We start from the raw sequence: 21,265 nt of genomic DNA, 5'->3' as shown, positions 1-21,265 counted from the left end.
ATTATCTATAAACTTATTAGTATATAAACTTCCTTTATCATAATTTAATATATACTAATATAGTACTATAAGTTTTTTATGGAAGTTTGTCTAATAACCATTTTATTTTTGCGTTACTTTAAGTCAAACCGGGTTGACCATCTTGACCCATGACTCGAGCCTTGTCTCACGTCGACCCCTCCTTGGTTAGGTTTTAAAAATGTGATAATAATCCTTTTTATCTTTACATTGACTCGATCAATGGTCAACTCCGCCCATAACTTGTGTTTGATCCCGAGTCAACCCCTGAGTAGGGTTTTAAAATTATGATAATAACTACTTCTATCCTTATATTCATCCAAGCCAATTGATGACCCAACTTGTGACATGAGCCTAGCCTTGGGTTGACTCCCGAGTCAGGTTTTAAAACTGTGATAATAATTATTGTTATCCTTATATTGACTCGTGTCAATGGTCAACCCAACTCATGACCTAAGCTTGGCCCCGAGTTGACCCACGAATCTGGTTTTAAAACTATGACAATAACTATTTTTATTCTTATGTTGACCTAAATCAATTACATTAACCCTTGTTTAGAGCATTGGACAAGCTTGTCCTGCCCTTTTTAGTGAGACAAAAATTTCTTCACTAGAACAGCCTTGGACAAGACAAAAATTGATTTTTATATTGTCCAAAGGTGCACCAAACAATTTCATAAAATATTATCATGTCCTATCCATCATTGTCCAGCATACCAAACACTACCCTATTTAAATATTTGTTAACATGTTGTTATGATGTTCGAATTAAAATATAATTTAAATTAAATATTAAAAAAAAAGCGTGAATAAATTACTTCATATATTAATTCTTGTAATTAAATGCTTAAGAAACTAAACTATTGTTTGAAAAATTAAGGTGAACTGTATTTTAGATATTTTTATAATTTTAAGATAGTAAATAATTATTTTTTTAAATAAAATAAGTAGTTTTTTATCTTAAAAAATATTACTTTAAATGATAGCTATCATGCATATAACTTTTTTTTTATAAAAATCAAATTTCAATAAGTACTTAATATTTAATATCCTTAATTAACATTTTTTATATTTTTAGTTATTTTAATTCAAAGCAAAATATTAAAAAAAAAAGGAGTCAAGATGCTTTGAAATCCATCATTTTTTTAAGAAACGGTATATCTAAATCTCAATTAAGATTGTAAATTTAGTTTTGTTTCACTCGGAATGGATGGTATATTTCATACTATTTCAAAAAAAAAACTAAATGAAATGAATTTCATCTTGCTCAGGATCTTGAGTCATTTCAGGTTTCTTGTATAAATTTCAACCGAGATATTTCGGGTTAACTTTGTTCATTTTTTTCACAAAAAAAAATTGACAAAACTAAAGTGAGTTTTTACTTGGTTTTCTATTTGCAGGAGGAATTTTTATGGGAAGCTAAAATGATAAAGATAAAGGCTTAAGACTTGAAGGGCAAAGAGGTAAAATAGATTAAAATGTTAACAAGCACAAACTATAGTTTTGAATTTGGAGCTATTACTATAATTAAATTTGGGTATATCTATCCTTGTATTTTCAATAATTTTAGTTTTCATGCACATCCTCTGGATTTTGTTGTAGTATTGCACCTATGATAGAACAAGAAATTATGTCAATGTTTAGATGATTACTTGATCTTGCACTTGATCAAATGAAATTCGAGGAAAACATTGTGATTCTGCTTGTTCAACTGATATAGCTAGATCAACCAGCAACTTTATTTTTTCTTTGACCGTGATATTTACTTGCTGTAATTTAAATTACATTTTCGTTAGATACTTCATCATGCTTGCAATTGATATTTTTTCTATTGCTTTCATGTCAGGGTAAATACTCGTCTTCTTTATCAGCAAACAAAATTTAACCTTCTTCGTGAAGAGAGTGAGGGCTATGCCAAACTGGAATGCTAAATATTTGATTATTTCTTTGCTCTTTGTAAACTTTTTAAGTTAATATGTTGATCACCCTTTTACATATGTATGACAGTGGACGAAACATTTTGTTGTAATTAGTTATATCAGTACATGATATTTTTCATTTGATTCTTCTTTCATCATATAAAATATCAAAGGTTTTCAAGAAGAGGATTGCTTCCTTAAATTTCTGTTAGTATTCTTATGTTGGGAAGTATATTATTGCTTCTTCCCAATAGGTTTTCTTTGCAGTCACATGTGGCTCTCAAACTTTTATGCTCTCTTATCTAATAAATGATTGGAGTATTGTCTTGAACTATATGAATATATTGTTTTACTTGGAGTTTAGCTTTTTATTTGGGATACACAGCTAACCAAAGCTTGCATATTTATTATTACACGAATCATTATGTGTAAACTGTATCAAGTTGGGGGCATCGACCCCCCCACCACATTTTTCTTTATCTTATAAAGGAAATGGAAATTATTACAATGTATTCTTTCTTTTTTGTGCAGCTTTGCATGATTTGATGCCTAGTTATAATGCTTTACCTAGTAATGAAAGAATTGGATTTTTATATCAATCGGAAGTGTGGAAGGTGCAAACTAGTTGAAAATTGAAGTGTTGTGGGTCAGGGCTAAAATAAAAGGTTAGCTTTTTTTGACCAATTAATGATGGATATAAGCCGAAATGGCTTATCTTTTAATTTGTTGAAGTTTGTTTTTCTGTCTTCCATTATAAAGCACATGATATGTTAATTATGTTCCCTTAGCTTTTGGTGAGCAGTTCTTACTTGAAGTCACTCTTACTCAATTTATTTAGGTATGGTATGGTCAAATAACTTTATTGGTTTGATGTTAACAATGTAATAGCAAAGATAGAAGAAGCAGAATTTCCTACAGGAAAGGGAAACATTGATCAAAAAGAAAGAAAACCATGTAGAAGAAGGTTGGAGTGTTTCAAAGAAAACCTTGTACGAGATGCTTCTAATAGACAGAGGAAATGATTATCAATTCTGAATCTGCCAATAGAGGTAGCAACTCGACCTCTCGTTATACATTTATCTATATCTGGTGTTCTAGAATTCCAAATCAAGCGAGGTTGGATTTGTTGGAAAGCTAACATCCCTAGCTACAATTTATATAAGATATTTTCCCCAAATTTTATCGTTCTGAGGCCCGAATCTTCTCTAGAAGAGGGGCGATGAATCTGCCCAAATTTCATTGACGATTTCTAAATAAGTTTTCTGTTATCCTCACTTCCCTTTTTCTTCTACAACAATTATATTCTATGTTTTCCCTACATTTTATGATTCCTTCTATGCCAAAATCATAAGCTATACCCATAGTTAAATAATTTTGTTTCCGCTTTACTTAACACACATTAAACTTGTGAAGTCCCATATTATTAAGTTTTCATGCTTTTTCCCTATTAGTGAGCTTTCCTCTACAATTAATTCATGCATCAAGAGCACACAATATACCAGAATTCCTCTTCCCTCCTCTCAATTGGCTTTTGACCGAACTTGGCCTAAGGGAACTAAGGGTTCCCCTTTTCTTTCTAGTAAAATTTGCTTGCCGCATTTACCCATTATTTACATCATACATGTCGCACGTGTGCAGCGTCGCGGCGATCGCCCACCACCCTCATCATCAAGTGTGGTATGATATCTATTCCGGTGAATATGGGGAGACAAGGAATTCTTGTCTCTTATCAGTGGAAAAAAATAGAATGGGAGTCGTCACCTAGTATTATGGTCACTAGGAACCCTAACTGGTCTCAGAGATCGGGTACGGAGACTGGTTGCGTAAAGGGAAGGTATTAGTACCCCAAATATATCCTACCTAAGGTAAGCTGCATTCTTTTATTTGTCTAATCCAAATCTAAGGTTTGGTCGTATTTTCTAATTGTTGGTCCTATCTATCTAAGATTCAAGAAAAGCCCTCCTCAATAAGGAGGTTCTTATCTTAATAGGGTAGAACCTAACCGTTCTAACGTTGGAAAAAAAAATTTAATATCCGAAATACGTATTACATGTAATATCATACCCCGGATACTAAAAGACAAACAAAATAAAATTTTTGTTGTTTTTGAAATTTTGGCCAATGTTCTCTTGACTTTAATAAACTGGTTATTAAAGTCAAAATTGCATGCTAAAACATTGTTTTTTGGTATATGAAAAACACAATATGATTTTTTAGTTTTGAGATACTTGGCCATATGCATAAAACAATTTTATTTTTTTTTGTATTTTTGAAGTTTTGACGAAAACCGAATATTTTAATATCGGATTTTGCATTTTTAGCAACATAAAAAATACTGCTTGATATTAATCAAAATAACATAAAAATACGCGGGAAAATTGTAAAATTCCAAAAATATTTTTTAATTTTTCTTTTAACAACAAAAAAAAACTGGGTCGGACATGGCCCACCCATCCTGGGCTGGGCCTGACCTGGCCCATATACTGTGGGCTGGACTCAGCCCAGCCGAGTGGGCTGGGCTAATGTTCCAGCCCATAACCAATGAAAGGGCTGGTTACTGTACTGTGCTGCGCACAGTAACCAACCAAATATAATTAGCTAGTTACTGTGCACAGCACAGTAACTAGCTAATTAATCTTCATTTGCTGCAGAACGTGAATTGCTCACGTTCTGCATGCAAATGAAGATGAGCAACTAAAAAATGACAGGGGAGGGGAGAAAGTTACCTGGAGCAGTGGCGACGCTGGCGGCAGCGGAGGCCGCAAGGGTGGTGGCGACTGCTGGCGGCGTTTTCCTTCCTTCTCTCCTGTCTCCTTTGTTTCTCTTCTCAACCCCCTCTCCTCTGTTTTTTTTCATTGTCTTCTCTTTTTCTCCTCTGTCTCTTCGGGGTCGTCAGCGGCGGTCAGGTGGTGTGCTGTGGCGGTGGAGAGGAAGCACGGTGGCAGCTGTGGTTGTTCTTCTTCTCTGGTATTTTTTTTCTTCCTCTGTCACTTCCTGTTCTTCCCCGCTTCTTTGAGGGCTTCCCTTTCTCTGTTTTTTTTTGTGGCTCAAGGTGGTGGCGATGGGGAGGAATAGCAATGGCGGAGTCACGGCACCGTGGTTGTGGCGACCAGTGCTGTTGTTTTCCTTCTTCTTCACAGTGTTACAGCAGGGGGAGGAAGATGGCAGCCGGCGGTGATGACGATGGCGGAGCGACGGTGTTTGTTGTGGTGGTCTTCCTCTCCTCTCTTCTGCTTTTCCTCTTTCTGCTCTGTTTTGTCTGGGTTTTTTTATCTCTGTTGCCCCGTGTCTGTTTATTTAGCTCCCCTCTCTGTTTCCTTTTTTCCTTTTCTTCCCCGTTTCTGCAGCTTGCTTCCCTCTTCTCTCCAAAAAATTTCTCCTCCCTCTTCTTGTCTTTCTCTCTGCCCAAAAAATCACCCGGCCCTCTCAGTTCGTTCTCCTTCCCTTCTATTTATAAGCAGGAAAAGAGGGAGGCCCCCCTGCTCTGTCCCATCATGGTGCAGGGGGGAAGCGGGTTACCTTACCTCTGCAGGGTAAGGTGGTCGGCCGTTTGCAGGGCATGGTGTCCCTCTCTTTTATTTATCACGTTGGCAGGGTATGTGGGAGCATGGGCTGTTGTCAGTTTTATGCAAGTGGGATGTAAAGAGAGAGCGGGAAAAACATTTCAAAAATCCTTTTCTCCCCTGTCTCTGCATTTGCAAGGGAGAAGAAGCTGCACAGTGTTGTTTAAAGCAGCACTGTGCAGTTTGTTTGTTTTTTTTTTTTGAAGAAAAGGAAAATGAATTTGGAAGTGACCCAAAAATGAGTTATGACAATACACATGCTATAAGAGTTTATCAACACAATTTTAGAATTCAATTTTCCCCATTTAACCCTCACATGGTCGACCATTCAAGCCCTTAAGTTATTGATTTTTCCTTAACAATTTTGCATGTTTTTCATGTTCAAAACAACTTATGATAGCTCAACTTACTTCATTCTAATAATTTCTGCACTTCCCTTAATTTTCATTCAAGAACCCTAATTTATGAAATTTGAAATCGGTGCATAATTCCTAATCAATTTTCAAATTGTTTTTCACAATTAGGTCTAGTGTCCATACCTTAAGAAATTTCAGAATTTCAGCTCAATTTAGTTGAATATTTTTGTTCTCTTCTCTCTTGCATACAGCCAACCCTCTTCCCCCCTTTTCTCCAATTTCTTCACTTGTTTTCCTTGTTAAAATCCTTGTTAATGGGCGTCTTCTTTGCTTAAGGGTCTTAGGTTTGCATAGTCCTAGAAAATTTGGTGTTTCTTCCTCTCTTTTGATGAAGAAAATTCTACAATCTCTCCCCTCTTTTCCACTAGGTGTAGCCAGCCATACAAGAGGAAGAAATGGGGTATTTATAGCCCCATTCTTCCTAATTATGTATCAGCCCCTTTTCTCTTCTTTACAATTAAAGTCACACTTCTTATGTCTTTTATATTCTTCTTATTTAATTTCTTTATTTCATTTCATTACATCATCATTTTTTTATCTCGGGATTTTACATACCTCGGTATGGATGGGGTATACACAATGACTTGGATATTGAAGGAGAAATGATAGATAATTGATCACCGTAGTGTCGGTGGCTAAGGATACATCACAATGATACTTAGCACTATGATAAGGGTGACCAAGGTTATGTGAATGATGCTTAGTGACCGTAGTGTCGGTAATTAAGGTTGTGTTAATAAGAAAAATGAAAGGGATCAGTACGAATGAGAGGTTGAGAAGACATTGATTAGTTATTCGGGTTTGGATAGCTAATGGTATCAATGAGGTTCCATTTATACCAGCATTTCAGATGACATTGATTAGCTATCCGGGTTTGGATAGCTAATGGTATTGATGGGGTTCCATTGGTGCCGACATTTCTTAAATTGATTAGTCAATCCCGAGTAATTAAGTAACTAATGATGTTATTAAAGATTACTAACATTGGTATGGTTACTCCGAGTAATATAGTTTGATGGGTTGACTTGAGTTAATTGAGAATTGAATTTCATAATTTGTTTTGTTTTGTTTTCTACAAGGTTATTGCGGTCCCAAACAAAAGTCTTGGCATTGAACAATGCTTAATTTTACAAACATCTATTTTTGTTATCATATAATTAAATAAAAAATATTTTTTAAAAAATTTATTAAACCCGGTAGAGTTCATGACTCGGGTCATGGGTTTGGTGAGTTAAGCACAAACTATAATCATAAACATGAGAGTGATGCAGCAGGAAGGTATGACAGTACTTGAGTATGATATCTTATACTTGGTGCTTGGTAGGTCAAGGTGGCTTGTGGCTAATACCTACAAAATATCCTTTTTAGTGGAGGTGGGGACTCTCCGATTCTTCAATAAATATCTTTTAGAAAGAGAAAATACAATTATATTCTAGAGATAGATGCTCTGAAAATATATATGCAGTAAAGAATGAAGATTGTGAACCTTTGTTCTGAAGGTCTCATGATGTATTTATAACCCATGAGTCTTGTTATTTTATGAAGAGGAGAGCCTGCAATGTAATTACTCTGATAGCATTTAATGAGGGATAAATATCCCTTACATCTGCATTAATGTTTGATAGGAATATGGTGGGTCCTTAGACTTTTAAACACCTAAAATATGTAATCTTACCCTAAAAACATTTAATGAGGGATAAATATCCCTTACATCTGTACTAATGCTACATCTGTACTAATGCTCTATGGGAATATGGTGGGTCCTTGAAGGACTTTTATACACCTAAAAGGTGTAGGAAGATTAGAAACTAAGATGTCAAATGTAGCTAAACCCATGGAGACTGAGTTCTTTCCCAAGGTTAGACCCAATAGAGGTTGGTCATTTCCTTAGGCGTATCAATGGAGGATGCTCATTTCATTGGGTGTGTCAAGAGAGGATGGTTATTTCTTTTGGGTGTGCCTAAAGGATAATGGTCATTAACTTGGACTTGGCAAAATGTCAAGTCCAAGTGCCTTGGGTTTGGCATGTTTGCTAGTCCCACGTTGTCTTGGATTTGGTCACCCGCTAAGTCTAAGTGTCTTGGGTCTGACATGTTTTGCAGACCTACATTACCTTGGACTTGGCAGAATGCCATGTCCAAATGCCTTGGGCTTGACATGTTTGTCAGACCCACATTACCTTGGACTTGGCTGACTACCAAGTCCAAGTGCTTTTAGTCTGATATTTTTTCCCGACCCACATTACCTCATTCCCTTGGGCGTGCCAAGGGAGGATGTGCATTTCCATTGGCATGCCAGGGGCTTGGCTTACTGTCAAGCCTAGTGTGCATAAGGCGTAGCACATTGTCAAATACAAAAGATGATCAAACGAAAGAAATTATTTCCAAAGGGATTTCACTCTCCTTTTGCAGCAATGAGATTTGTGAATTAGCAGCTATCTCAGGTAGAGTGATTAAAAATAAAACAATTAAACTAGCAAAGACAATCAGGAGTTATAATAAAATTTTGTTGAAAAACCATGGATTTCTTCACCAAAACGCAAGGTTATGGAACACAAAGAAATATGATACATCCTACTAGTTCTTTACCTCTTCTATGGGATTCTTTGAATCTGCTTTTGCCAGCTCTTCCTCCTCCAACAAGGTTGTCTCGTCATCCTGAACATTGAAGCCAGTGACAAATCATAGTAAAAAATTCAGCCTATGAAATCTGTAACATGGCAAATGAGCATACACACAAATTGTACTATCTGAACTTCACTTGATCATATTAAAACTATTTTGTTCAAAACTTAGTGAGAGGAGGACCTAATAATCACATCTAAATACATATAAGAAAGAGGATCTAATAATCGACACTCAGTTCATTGTATGATTTAGGATTGTAATAAAGATAAGTACATAATCAGACAGTCACAACATTTCATGGTAACCCATTGCAATAAATTCCATGCAAAGTAGGATGTTTTAAAGTTGGCTGAATTCACAAGTATGTCCTTGCGTTATCCAAAATTCATGAATTAAGCCCCTATATAAATAACCTGGTCAATCAAACTTTAAATTCATCAATTTCAATCGATAAAATCTAGCGTCAATTATGCCCCTATGACATGCATCATTTTCCATCAAACCTTAAATTCATCAATTTCAATAAGCCCCTACATAAATAAAATGGCCAGTCAAAGCCAAATTATTAAAGTCAGTTTGTTTGAGTGTTAGTATATTCTGAAAAGAAGAAACAAAATATATATATATATATATATATACACACACACAACAGTTTTTAAAATAGAAAAAAGATTTTAAAAAGAAAAAATCAAAAATCTATACTATTCTTATTTATTCTCTGTTAGAGTAATGCTGAATATGAATAAAAAAACTTCAAGAATACACGAGCCAGTGGATTAGTGGGCCCACTATTTGGGTTCCCCATTAAGATTATGATCCAGTGGCTCGTATTCTTCTTTAAATTTAATCTTTTTTTTTCTTCTAAGTTTAGTATTTAAGTAAGAATTTTATGCAGTTTGGAAATACTTGCTGCTCGCGGATTAGCACATTCTAAGCCATCAGCGGTGGTGCAAATTGATTTATCTGGTTGAGGCTGCATTTCTTTATTCAACTTGACACATGGGAAGAGCTTAATCTCCTAGTGATTTGCACAACTGCAGATCTGAAAATCTAAAATTGAAAAATCATGGGAAGTCCCCAAAGTCCAATTTCTTCTTCCTCGCATGGGATAGAAATCCCAATCTCCAACCTCTTTACTATTCAGACTGATCCAACAAAATCTATTTCATTGCCCATACCAAAACCTCTTTTTAACCAACAAACAAGTGAAAACTACTCTAAAAACATCCTTTTCTTTTCTTTTTAAAAAAGAAATGCAGGTCATTGAATAACTCGATGGTTTTAGTACTAGACACAAAAGAGCCTTTTTTTCTAACAAAATCCGGTTCTTTTCTCGTGCTTTCAATCTATAACCAAAAACAACAAATCTGCTATCTCTTTAAGCAAGATCTATAGCCACTACCAGTCATGCCACCAACAATGCAACCTCCACCCACAACGTACTCCAACACTATTTTCCCCGACAACACCCCTGCACTACTTGCAGCAACGCATTTCAACAGAGATGAAAAACTGTAATGGGTTCAATGGAGATGTAAAAGTGCAATTGTTTCTATATTTATATATATAATTCTTTTACTGTTTGTCTTTGTTTTTTTATTTGTTCAAGTGCTTATCTGGATCCCTTTGATTTTGTTTGCCATTTTCATCTGGTTTTAGAAAAGCATTAAAATATCACTAATATGCTATTAACATAATACAACCAGGTCAGTATGGCCACTAGGCCTCTTCTCGATCCTTGAAGCCAGATAGTCCTGCACATTTTTAATGGTCAAGAAAGTAAGAGGTCTATCATACACCACCAAAATTCCATAACTAGTCATCAAACATTTCAATTTCATTTACATTGATGGCGTGCAGGTTTGCAAGCTTTTGAAAGTTTTCACCCTCTACAGAACATGACTCTGAAAAAGCAACATTACTGATTCCAAAATCCTGCCCACAAGCTTCTGCAAACCCAGAAACCAATGAATTCTCCATTGCCTCCTCTGAAGCAGCAATATAAGAAAATGCCATGGAAAAATTGGACTCGGTATAAGAAACATGTTCAGAGTAGGAATGCTGAGTATCAGAACACAAACAGGCAGGACTATAGCAATTTATGCAAATCATGGTCTATTGATTTCAATTAAGAAACCATTCCAAAATAGTTAGAGAAGCTTTGGTTACCTTGAGCAAGATCACAAGAGCTGGATATGTGTTTTTGTTTGCAGAAACATCAGTGGAAAGCAGCTGCAGAAAACAAAAGGTGTGCAATTAATGGCCTGGGCCTTTAAAAACAGCAAAAAAGTCGCAACATATTGCATTTCCAATGAAATATCAAACTACAAAAGTGCAAAGTTATCAACAAAGACCAGATAACATGCAACCAGAACCTAGTTTGGTTGCATAATACCACAATAAAATTAGCATACGAACAACATAAGAGAATAGCCCCTGCAGCATGTTCACTAGATCAGGGCTATGGAAATAAAAATTAAGTGGTCACTATCTTCTTTGTTTTTCAAGCGACTGGAGCTTGCTTATGTGGCATTATAAAGTACATAAGAAAGGGCTTTAACATATGTTTGAGTCGGAAGTTCAATAGGCATCGTAATTTATTTTTAATTAAATGTTTCTTGTTGGTCTTGTCCTCACATTATTGAGCCAACAAGCATTTTACTATTTCATTAAGAAGTTCTGCTCCAATTTGAAAAGTGCAAACAAAAAAACTACAGAAGAAGATAAGTGCAATCTTCAAAAGAAGGAACGCAGAAAAGCTCCAATTTTGAAAATGAAAAACCAGACATATTACTAGGAGTAATAGATTGTCTGTTGCACTTCCACTTAACTGCATTCTAACATACCAGATACACCCAAATTCAGTGTCCAAAAAAAAAAAACCTAACAGCAACAGCAAACAATTAACATATTTAAAAATATTACCTTCAGACCCCAGCAGAGATTCAAGATCACGCATATTCATCTTTTTTCGAGCAACTTCTGATTTCTCTCTCAATTCACCACCTGTTCGCTTCTCACCAGCCAACTAAAAACAACCCGAAATCAGGAAAACCAAAAACACAAACATAAAACTTCTCAAAAGCACCCAAGAAAGCGAGAAACCAACCTTGGAATCAGATCTAGGTCTCCCCGCGTCACCTCGATCTTCCATTACCTTGAACCTAATTTAAAATTTAAGAATTTGAGTAGCAAATTCAAGAACCCAAAGGAAAAGGAAAAAAAAATTGAACTTTAGCAACAAACCTATTAGCCGAACTTTTATAAAAAAGATTATAACCCAATTTGATTAACAACTCTAGCACCAAATCCAAAAAACAAAACTTCAAAAAGGAAAAATTCTTGAAACCCCATAAAAATGAAGGCTTGAACCAAAAGGCAAAATTAAAGAAACAGGCACACAAGATTCACTAACCCTTTGGCCCAATCTTGGTTTCTTTCAAAAGGGTATCTGTGTTGAATACTTTTACTTGGGTTTGAGAGAGAGAGAGGGGTGGTGAGTTAGGGTTTTGAACTAGAAGATGGAGTGACATGATCCGTGTTTCATCTCAAATTCAAATACGATGATGTTGGAGGGATGCTTGTTTGGGCCCATCTTTTTCCCACCTCTTTTTTTATTATATGCTATGTAGTTAATTAGTATACAAATTAGTCCTTGTAACTTCAGAAATTATTTATAATAATCCTTGGATTCTTAATTCATTTATAATTTAGTTCTTTCATATGTTCGTTTCATTTTGTTTTTGTTTTTTAAGAAAAAAAATTAAAAATAAAGTAAGGGGGGAAGTTTTTGTAAGAAAACAAGGCAATTTTTTAATTAAAAAAATTGCTAAATTAAAGATGATCAACATTATTAAATGAGTTATTTAGTTATTTTTTATACTATAAATATTAATTAAATAGTTTTGATAAACTATAAATATTAAATATCTCTTCTTATATGGTAGCCGGCAGGTGCTTGTTTTGGCTTCCTATAATCACAATCTCATCTTTTCTTTTCTTTTCTTTTCTTTTATCTTTTTCCCCCCTCTTTTTGTATTTTAACAAATTGTTCAAATTGTTCAATCTGAGACTTTTTCTATGTTTTCCCACTAACAGAACATTTTTCTTGATGTCGCTCCTCTTGCATGATGCATTAATCAAAAAATTAAAATTCTATCAAATTTTATTTTAAATTCATTTCAATCGTTATGAAAATATCATATGATATTATATATTTATAAGATATCATCAAAACATATATTTTTTTTATAATAACCAAACTAATTTTATTTTAAATTCATTTCAAAAGGAAGAAACTTTTGTTCTTAACACTAGGGGTAAATGAGAGATATTTTGTTAAAAAAGATGGAGACAATAATAGAATCAATGGTAAGAGGATGTTAAGAACAAAAGTTAAACGGTTAAGAAATGTCTAAAATACCCCTAACATTTCATGTTAAGATGCTAAGAACGACCATAGTTTTGGAGCTAATGTAGCTTGTATAAATTGAATAGTTTATCATACATTTACTTTTTTTTCCTGTTCAAATATCCTTAATGTTATTTTTTATTCAGTGCATGAATTCTTAAATATTTCTTTATTTAAATATATGTTAATATAATTATTAAATTAATGCTTAATTAAAAAATATTAAAGATTCCTACATTTAAATATAAAAAAGTAGAGGCATTCAAATAGAAAAATAAAAACATGCACACTAATATATAATATTATAGACTAGAAACAATCTACTATTTAATTACTAATAATTAGTTCAAAGCTAATTTGATTCATTATTGAATTGAAAAAATAATTTTACATCCACGTGCAGTAGAAGTCTATATAATATTTAAATACTATCATTTTCACTTCGCATAATTCTATTTATCCTAACTTAAATGCAGAAACAAAAAACTGACAAAGGATTAAATAAAAAAAAACATGAGGGAGTGAAATGAAAATACAATAACAAACTTTATCGACTAGGATTAAGTCGTAAAATTTACAACCTGAATAATAGACACAACCATAATGAGTTAATTTATCTAGATAATTTTTTTTATTTTTCCTTCACTTATTCTCTTAATAACTGGACCTTTATTGGGTCTTAATTGACCACAAATCGGATTAAATTTAGAAGTAAATCAGAGAGTTATAAAAGAATTTCAACTAAAACTTTTAAAATATATCATATTGTATTGATCTCAGTTAATTTTAATTAACAAATAAAATATAGAACCTAGGTCAAAAAATGATCCCAATTAGGCATAATTTTTTTAAGGTAAGTGAAAAAAATAATAAAATTGCATTTTTGTTCTATTTTATGTTAAATAAAAAAAATCAATGATAATAAAGGGTCAAATTATATTTTTTAAAAAAACTTTAAGGGAAAAATTCATAAAACAATCCCTAGATGTTAAGTCATAACCCGTCGAATCAACGATCTGCGCCAATGACTCAACCAATCTAATATTTTTTTTAATAGATTTATGTTACCCTTTAATAAAGACTAAAAAGAAATGAAAAAAAAAAGGTTTCAGAAGTGCACAAACCTATTAAAACAGAGCCCATGCTTTTGGGCTTGGTAGCCTAGGCCCGCACATCTAGTCCTTATTTTTTTTAAGTCATTCACCTTTTTTATTTAAAATAAATAAATCAAGCAACATGTAGCTTGCTGGAGCAGATGACATGTTGTTTGTCTATTCAAAATTAGCCCATCTATTTTCGATGCTATTTTTTTATTTGTTTTTTTTTAATTTTGCACCTAGCCCATAAATTTGAAGCAATTGGGTGCTAAACTTGCCATCAAAGCACACAATAATAATAATAATAAGGTTAAAGGTTAAAATTAAGAAAATTAAAAATAATACTGCTCAAAGTCCATAGTATATATGAGTGTTTTTCAGTGTTGAATCACACCCTTCCGCTTTAGTTTGTTTACTTTATTATTAACGCCGAACTACATGCAATTTAAATTATATTACGTGTGGTTTTGACCTCCTGCCCCTTGGAATGCAAAAGAAAGGCTGCTGCTCGTAAGAAACTGAGAAATGCCCGCTTCCCTTTCTTCTCAAAGTGCATCACAACCACCAAATTAATGCTTCAAACTAAACCTTATCTTATAATTCAAAGCAAATTTGTTTATGTTATATAACTTCATTAACTTAATGTATTAATTTAATGATTCACTGATTTAAAGTTTAGCCTTGACTAAGTTAGTAAGAAAAAACTTGATTTTTTAATTAAAATATTTTTATTTTAAAATTTAAAATACCTCGGATTTTGAGTCAGATCTTATAATAATAGAGTCGTAGTTATTTCATCGTGCTTTGCTTTGTGGTACGTATTTTTTTTCTTTTTATAATTTACTGGATTGAAATTGTTGGCTTGAATCTTGGTTTGGAATCAAGGTTAAACTTGTTTGTTGTTAAAATTTGAATATTTTTTTTATTTAATTTTTTTTATTGTTTTTGAATTGTTTTAATATAAAAAATAAATAAAAAAAATATTATTTTAATATATATTTTTTAAAAAATATTTTAAAAAATAACATTTATTACATGTTGAAATACTCCACAAAACCGGCAGAACACCTATCACGGACAACAAATTTTGTTTTAATAAATTATTACTATTAAAACTGTGATCTAACTAAATTACTAATCACGCCTTTTTACACATTTCCAGACATGTCTCATCTTAACAAACCACTAGTATAGAAATAATAATTATTAACAATTAATATATAAATGGAATTGGAATTGAAATGATATGTCTTTCAAAAATCCAAAGATGTTAATAAAAACAAGGTAATACTCTTCGAATAATTGGAATAAAAAAATAGAATTTTCTATTAAAAATAATATTTAAAAATTAAAAAAAATATATTATTTTAATATTAAAGAGAAATCTGATCTGCCTTTGTTTGTTTGTTAGTTAATGTTAATGTGTTTGAAGTTGCAGGGATGAAAGAAACCGTGACAGATGCACAGCACAACCTGCCACGTGATGAGAAAATCTTTATGCGTTCCTCACTGAATCAGACTCGTGCTCACCTTCTGGATGCCACGTGAAGGCGGCTGCACCCTTTGTAAAGTCGATATTACCCCATCTGTCATAATTGTTTTTTTCTTTTACCATTAATGTTATTATTATGGTTTAATTATATAAAAAAATGAATTAAGAAAAAATAAAATTTATTTAAAATATATCAATTTAATAGTACATTACCCATATATAATTTGATCTATAATAAATTTAATTTAATAGCATCCTTTTCCATTTATCACTATAAAATAAGTTTGGCTTTCTTAGCGTATTTGGTAATGTGGTTGCGGTTGTTTTTTAAAGTGTTTTTCACTCGAAAATGTATTAAAATAATATATATTTTTTATTTTTAAAAAATTATTTTTGACATCAGCACATCAAAATGATCTGAAAACGCCAAAAAATATTAATTTGAAAAAAAAATAAAACAAATTCAAATTTTTTCAAAGATACTTTTAAAATATAAAAACAAAAAGTGTAGCTACTAGTTATAAATCATTTACTATTTTTAATCAATTCACATGTTTTCTTTATTTTAAACACTTAAAACCATTACTATATAAAATAATAATTTCTTAATGTATTTGTTAATATCACTATCGTTTGTATGAATATTTGATCTCTTTTATTTTTTAAACATAATTCAATAATAAATAAAGCTTAATAAATACATTTAAATAATACTTTACGAGTGTTGAGGCTGTGTTTGGAAAAGCGAACCAACCCGTGTTTCTAACAAATTTAATTTTGTTTTCTGAAAAATTAATATTTTTTGTATGTTTTGAATCGTTTTGATGCACTAATCTTAAAAAATAATTTTTAAAAAATAAAAAAAATATTATTTTAATATATTTTAACACGAAAAATATTTTTTAAAAAAACCGCAACCACACTCAGCTTTTTCCAAAAAGGAGTTGTTTCTACTTTTGTCCTTTCTTAAAATTAATCAAATCTATATTTAAGATATTTATGTTAAAATGAAATTCTCTGCCGTTTCATTTACATGCCAGCACCGTTTGATTCCAAAGCTGCTGCGTACAAGAAGGGAAAGCTAGTGGGATAATAATGGTGTGCTTATAATTGTGTTAAATGTGCATATTACAATCTCTTGTCAAAAAAGGCCAGAGGACAGTGGAGATAAATGTTGAAAATATGGATTCTTTTTCTCTATTTTAAGAAAAATGATCATTGCTGTTTTGTTCATGGAAAACTTAATCAGGTACATCGCATCGGATTAATGTGATGCAGTCTCCATAATTCACGATGATCAGTGTCGCACCCAACATCGCAGCGGCCTTAAAAATAAAATTTCATAGAAAAAATGAATTTCTGGCATCTTGTTTTTTAATGGGGAATGGTCTTGTTTAAGGAGTCGTCACCTAGTATTATGGTCACTAGGAACCCTGACTGGTCAGTAGAGATTCTATGGTACGTAACTGGTTACACAAAAGGGAAGATATTATCACCCCTTAAACGTCCTGCCTAAGGCAGGCTGCATTGCTAGTTTTGTCATAAATTGCTAACATTTTGTTGGTTTATGCTATAATGGTTTGCGTGTAATATTCCTGACTCTGGCGCCAGTGAATATTCAACTACGGATACTTCCAACTCTGGGGTTGGTAAATATTACGTAGCTATAAAAACAACATAAATTTAAATCAGTATTTTTTATTCCTGACTCTAGCGTCAGTGAATAAATAAATAAAATAAATTTATTTTTACGCATGCATAATTTTTTATTTTTATGCTAAATAAAAATAAAATACAATGAAAAATATAAATTTAAACCGGTATTTTTATTCCTGACTCTGGCGTTAGTGAATAAACTAATAAATTTATAATATTTTTATTCATGCACACACATTTTATTTTTTTACTTTTTATTTTTCTATTTTTTATTTTCCTATATTTTTTTTTGGGGCTGGGACCAGCTCAACCCATATGGGCTGGGCTAAGCCCAGCCAACCCGGCCTGGTCACTGGCCCAAGCCAGTGACCGGCTGGGCAGATGACTGATGCACGCGTGAAGCAATTTCACGCGTGTATCAACAGTGCGAAGGTAATTAAATTACCTTCGCACTGTTCAAATGCTTATTTGAACACAGACAATGAAATGAGAATTGAGCTCACCTGCTTCTGGAGATGAAGAAGAAGGCTGCAATGCTGGTGGCTGACACTCTCGTTCGACGGCTTTCCTCTCTCTACCCGTTGTGCCCACTGTCTTCCCTTCTTTTGATTTCTCAATTCTTGAGATGAAGAAGCTGAGAAAGTAATGGGTATGTCTGTTTTCTCTGAATTTTTTTACTGATTCCGGGTTGCCCTTTTTTTTTCTGCAGGGACTAAGATAATTGCAGGGATAATTCTCCTCTCTGTCTCTGCTACTCTCTTCCTCTCTCCTTCTCTCCGTGTATGTTTTTTTTTTAGTTTATGCTCTGCTTTTTTTTTTCTCTGTTCCTCCTCTGGTTTCTGGGTTTATTTTTCTCCCCCCTCAGTTCTAGGTTTTCTTCTCCCTTTTATAGACTCCCCAACTGATTGCCTCTAACCAGTCCTGCCTTTGCAGAACTGTTATCTTCCACGAACGAGATCGTGGGTGAGAGACGTGGTCCTCGATTGGATCGAATCCGTCGCAAATTTTCAGCCTATTGAATCGGGATGCAGAAGATGAACACGGCTGTTCCACCAGCAACGACGACGTTTCAAGCAGCAATGGACTTTTTCATTTTGACCCCTGAACTTTGGAAATTCGGCAATTGGACCTCTAAGCAATTAAAAATTCCTTTTAATTTTGCCCCTTTGGATTAATTTCAATTAAATCCCTAAATTATAACACTGTTTACAAAACAGTCATTAATTCCCGGATTGTTCAATTTGACCCTTAATTAAATCTTTAACTTTTAATTCTTTCAAAATTGATCAATTAACTCTCAAATTTTATAATTACATCCCCAAACTTCAAATTTTGTGTTATCTTAACCCCTTTGTCAACTATATTTAATTTTTATTACTTTGTTCAAAAATTGGGTTATGACAATCAGGGATACGCTAAATCACCAGGAGATGTTGTCGATTTGACAATTGTTGGATTAATCAGCCACCACTGTAACACCTAATTTTTTTAAAAAGTTATTCATTTTTTTATCCGTGTGTTTCACACTTGAATATTATGTTAATTTTGAATTGATATTTATAATTTGTTTCGGTTTGTTTTTTAATAAAGTTATGTAATCTCAAACAAATATCTTAATATTTGGTTGATACTTAATTTTGTGAGTGTTTATTTTTGTTATCATATTATTAATTAAAAAATAGTTTTTTTTATTAAAAAAAAGTTGTTAAAATCAGTGGAGTTCATGATTCAGATCGCATGTTTAGCGGGTTAAGCAATGAAACCTGAGTCAATCCAATATATCATTGTCTCAATATTAAAAAGAAAAACGTCATCTTGAAATTTTTTTAAAGTCAAACCATGTCTTTTTACTAATCGTTCGGGTTACGTTTATGAGTCGACTGGGTCACATCAAAGCAACTTTTACGCAAGTTAATTTTATATTCAGGCTAAGCAATGTTGACATGTTAATTCGACCCTTTTTATTTTTATTTTTTTAATTTCATATTTCAATTTTTTTTCTTATGATTGCCTTTTTTGGTCTTTTTTTTTTCAGTTTCATCAACATGTGATTGATTTTAAATTGATCTTCATAATTTATTTTAGTTTGATTTCAATAAAATTATCATAATATAAAATAAATATTCACTCAATTTTATAAAAATCTATTTTTATTATTATAACATTTCATAAAAAATAGTTAAATAAATAAAATTAATAAATCCAATAAAATACATGATATGATCTGAATTAAATTTAGCAAGTTAAGTCTATTGTCATTTCAATATTGTTTTTTAAAAAAACCATCTTGAATTAAGAAAATAATAATAAAACAATTCTCCAATAGGTTAAGTTCAAAATGGGTTAATAAAAAAAAATTAAAAGATCTTATAATTAACTCATTAAATCAGATTTAATAATTCTAGCAAATAAATTTTTTATAACTTGAATATATTTCCTTGTAATCAAATAAAAAATTTAATCCAATCACTAGGGTAACTCGGGCCAATGAGCTTTTCTCTTTATAGCACGTGATAAAGAAGTCCTCTTAGGCCACGATCACAAAATAAGATGAAAGGGGTGATTAAACTTCAATGATCAAGTATTTTTATTAGAATATTTTTCTTTATGAGTTTAACCAATCATTCTTCTCCAAGGATCCCCACTTGCCTAAAGCTTTCCACGTGTTGAAGAAAAGGGAGGAGATGTGTCCCTCGGGCGGTGGAGGGGCGGCAACACAGTAGTCGCCCCGACCTCTCTCTCCCTTTTATTTTGCCTATAAATACAGGGGAGACTAGGAGAAAAAAAGAGAAGAGAGAGGATAGGAGAGGGGGGAAGACCGAAAAGAAGAAGAAGAAGAAGCAGAGAAGAGAACGAAAAAACAGAGGAGAGAGAGAGAATAAAAAAACAGAGAGGAAGAAGAGAAGGAAAACCACCGCGAACCACCAGCGCCGCTGCCTGTCGCCTCCAGCAGCTCCACCAACAACAGCAGCCACCGCAGGTCAGCCCTTCTCCCTTTATTTTTCTTCTCCTGCCTCGTCTCGCCACCCCAGTCTCCACTTTTCACGTAGCATGTGAACAATAGTGAGCACTGTTCACACGGACCGGGCTAAGCCTAGCCCACGTAGTTGGGCTGGGTTCGGCCCAGCCCATGCATTTGGGCTGGGTCCGGCCCATTAAAAAAAAAGAATTAAAAGAAAAAAATATTTTTCAATATTTGTGATTTCCCCACTTTTTTATTTATGCTTTTTTTTTTCTTAATATTGGTTTGTATTTTACGTCGTAAAAAGTATAAATCCGGTATTATAACACTCAGTTTTCGTCAAAACTTCCAAAATACCAAAAAAAAATTTGAAAAAAGAAAAAAATGTTTTTTGTGCATACGGCCAATTGTCTCAAAGCTAACAAATCATATTGTGTTTTTCATACACCAAACAAAAATGTTTTATTATGCATTTTGGCTTTAATAACCAGCTTATTAAAGTTAAGAGAACATTAGCCAAAATTTCAAAAACAACAAAAATTTTATTTTGCGTTGTTTTAGTATCAGGGATTATGAATTTATACGTAAAATATATTCCCAATATTAAAAAGGTATTTTCTTTTAACGACATAAAACAGTTAGGTTTTTACCTGATAAGATAAGAATCTCCTTACAGAGGAGGACTTTTCTTAAACCATAGACATATCGACAATTAGAAACCACAACAAGACCTTAGATTTTATTAGACAACAAAACAATGTAGCTTACCTTAGTTAGGGCGTAGTTGGGGTGCTAATACCTTCCCTTTACGCAATCAATCTTCGTACCCGATCTCTGAGACCAGTTAGGGTTCCTAGTGACCAAAATACTATGTGGCGACTCCCATTCCAATTTTTCACTGATAAAAGACAAGAATTTATTGTCTCCCTATATTTTCCAGATAGACTTACAAATACCCCGAGGGTGGATGATTGTCGCGACGCCGCACACGTGCGATAGAATAGCAACTCCACTAGGGATACTTTGTGGACTAAGCTTTGTTTTTGTCTGATTATCGTGTTTTATTGTTTGGTTTGTGTGGTATTGTTAATATGTATTTCCTCAT

General features: G+C 32.9%; 1 long non-coding RNA gene across 1 annotated transcript; it reads right to left on the bottom strand.

Moving 5' to 3' along the window:
- Positions 1–10,712: 10,712 nt before the first annotated feature.
- LOC112328309 (uncharacterized) lies at positions 10,713–12,105 on the bottom strand. Its single transcript, XR_002983058.1, has 4 exons — positions 11,958–12,105; positions 11,652–11,706; positions 11,468–11,570; positions 10,713–10,774 (listed from the first exon to the last, which is right to left on the bottom strand). It is a non-coding gene; the product is annotated as an uncharacterized LOC112328309 (long non-coding RNA).
- Between the last annotated feature and the right edge of the window lie 9,160 nt (positions 12,106–21,265).

The sequence above is a fragment of the Populus trichocarpa genome, chromosome 8, assembly GCF_000002775.5.
Source record: "Populus trichocarpa isolate Nisqually-1 chromosome 8, P.trichocarpa_v4.1, whole genome shotgun sequence".
NCBI lineage: Eukaryota > Viridiplantae > Streptophyta > Magnoliopsida > Malpighiales > Salicaceae > Populus > Populus trichocarpa.
The sequence above is the reverse complement of the archived record's forward strand: the minus strand, read 5'-3'. Positions and strand labels throughout refer to the sequence as shown.